We start from the raw sequence: 2,649 nt of genomic DNA, 5'->3' as shown, positions 1-2,649 counted from the left end.
CCGGCTATTTTTTGGTTGCAGCCGTCATTGTTGTTTGGCGGGTCCGGGCTGGGGATTCGAACCTGCCACCTTAGGTGTACGTGGCTGGCGCCTTAGCTGGTTGAGCTATAGGCGCCGAGCCTAAACTTTCATTTATAGATAATTGTAAATTCACAGACTGTTATAGGAAATAATGCAGAGTGGTCTTATGTGTGTGCCCTTTCCCAGTGTTCCCCAGTGGTAACATCTTGTAAAACTGTAGTACAATATCACAACTAGAGGGTTGACACTGACTCAGTGAAGTTAAAGAATATTTCTGGGCAGCGCCCATAGCTCGGTGGGTAGGGGGCTGGCCACATACACTGAGGCTGATGGGTTCCAACCTGGCCTGGGCCAGCTAAAACAACAGTGACAACAGCAACAGAAAAATAGCCAGTGTTGTGGCAGGCACCTATAGTCCCAGCAACTTGCGAGGCTGAGGCAAGAGAATCGCCTAAGCCTAGGAGCTAGAGGTTGCTGTGAGCTGTGTGATGCCACAGCACTCTATTGAGGGCAATAAAGTGAGACTCTGTCTTTATAAGAAAATAAAAAGATTTTATTTTTCACATGTATAAATTTAAGAGGTCCGTGTGCAATTCTGTGACATGGATGTATGACAGAGTGGTGAAGTTGGGGCTTGGAGAGTAACTGTCAACTGAATAATGCATGTGGTGCCCACTCAGTAACCCCTCATCCGTCCCCTTCCTCCCACCATGTCACCCTCTCACAGCCAAACCTGCTTGCCTTTCCTACCAGCCTCCTCATCTGTTTCATTTCTGTTCTGTCTTCATTTTAGAAATGTCATATAAATGGAGGTCACACAGTGTGTAACCCACCTCCTGGGATTGGCTTTGTTCCCATGGCCAGTTTTTCAGAGTTCTGTCCGGGCCATCGTGTATACTGGTAGTTTCTTCCTTTTTACTGTTGACTAGTCATCCCCTGTGTGGTTGTTCCTCGGTTTGTTTGATCCCCTGTTGAAGGTCATATCGTCTTTAGTTTTTGCCTATTATGAAGAAAGCTGCTCTAAACATCCGTGCACAGGTTTTTGAGTAAACATAGTTTTCTTTTCTTAGTGGTAAGTACCCAGGAATGTAATAGCAGGATATTTGGTAGTTGTGTGTTTAAATTGTTTTAAGATTAAGAAATTGCCAGAGTGGGGCTGCTCCCATAGCTCAGTGAGTAGGCCTAGCCACATACACCGAAGATGATAGGTTCAAGCACGGCCAGAGCCTGCTAAACAACAGTTACAACTGCAACAAAGAAATAGCTGGGCATTGTGGTAGGCGCCTGTAGTCCCAGGTACTCGGGAGGCTGAGGCAAGGGAATCACTAAAGAGTTGGAGGTTGCAGTGAGCTGTGATGTAACGGCACTCTACCAAGGGCGACATAGTAAGACTCTGTCTCAAAATAATAGTAATAATAATAAAAAACCGCCAGAGTGTTTTCCACAGTGGTTGTACCATTTTACGTTTCCACTAGCAATGTTTGTGTGATCCAGTTTCTCTGTATCCTTGGGAGCATTTAGTGTTTTGACTATTTTTTATTTTGGCCATTTCTGGAAAGTGTAGGAATGTCCCATTGCGGTTTTAACTCATTTCCCTGGTGGTAATGATGTCGAATGGATTTTCATAGACTTATTTGCTATTCTTTTATCTTTTTTGGTGAAATCCTTTTCATGATTCTTGCCCATTTTCTAATTGGATTGTTTGTCCCTTTTTTTGCTGTCTTTTTTTACTTTTAAAATTGTATTTATATTCTAGATACTAGTACTTTGGGTGTGTGGTTTTCAGTTAATTTCTGCCATTCTGTAGCTTGTCTTCTCATCTTCATTTGGCTTTTATAAAGCTTTTAATTTGGATGAGGTCCAGTTTATCAGTTTTTTAAAAGAATTTTTCAGTATTTTATTAGGCAATTTTTCAAACATACAGTACTGCTGAAAGAATTATACAGTGATCACCTAGACACTTTATACTTTTACATACATTTTATACTTTTTTTCTTCTTCACATGTAGGGACTTTGTTCATAGGGAGGCCACAAGTTGTGTGCCCCTTATCACATTGACCCCAGATTCCTCTTGAGTGTGTTATAAACAGTATCATTTATTTTTATGGGTTAATCTTTTGGTGTTAAGCTTAAGAGCTCTTTGCCTAGCTGTAGACCTCAAAGATTTTCTGTTATTTTTCTAAAAATTTTATAGTTTTATTCCTTTTTTATTTGAGACAGAGCCTCACTTTGTCACCCTTGGTAGAGTGCTGTGGCATCACAGCTCACAGCAACCTCTAACACTTGGGCTTAAGCGATCCTCTTGCCTCAGTCTCCCAAGTAGCTGGGACTACAGGCGTGCATCACAATGCCCGGCTGTTTTTTTGTTGCAGTTGTCCTAACCAAGGTTTTTATTTTAGTTATCATATTTTTTTAGTTCTAAAATTTCCCTTTGGTTCTTTATATCTTTTGTTTTGTTACTGAGACTTTAATTTTTCGTTTGTTTTAAGCATGTTTATTATTCCCTATTGAGACATTTTTATCACAACTGCTTTAAAATCAGTTACTTTTAACATCTCTGACATTGGCTCGGCGCCTGTGGCTCAAGCGGCTAAGGCGCCAGCCACATACACCTAAGGTGGCGGGTT

At 41.3% G+C, this 2,649-nt stretch overlaps 1 protein-coding gene and 1 pseudogene across 1 annotated transcript in view; one reads left to right on the top strand and one right to left on the bottom strand.

The window, feature by feature from the left end:
• The window catches only part of SHCBP1 (SHC binding and spindle associated 1), a 43,923-nt gene that overhangs the window by 32,858 nt on the left and 8,416 nt on the right, over nt 1-2,649 (top strand). The gene's annotated exons all lie outside the window — the stretch shown is intronic.
• On the bottom strand, nt 2,023-2,162 carry LOC111726263 (annotated as a pseudogene).

The sequence above is a fragment of the Otolemur garnettii genome, unplaced genomic scaffold (assembly GCF_000181295.1).
Source record: "Otolemur garnettii isolate 467f Iridium unplaced genomic scaffold, OtoGar3 scaffold00058, whole genome shotgun sequence".
NCBI lineage: Eukaryota > Metazoa > Chordata > Mammalia > Primates > Galagidae > Otolemur > Otolemur garnettii.
Note: the sequence above shows the minus strand (reverse complement) of the source record. Positions and strands in the feature narration are given on the sequence as shown.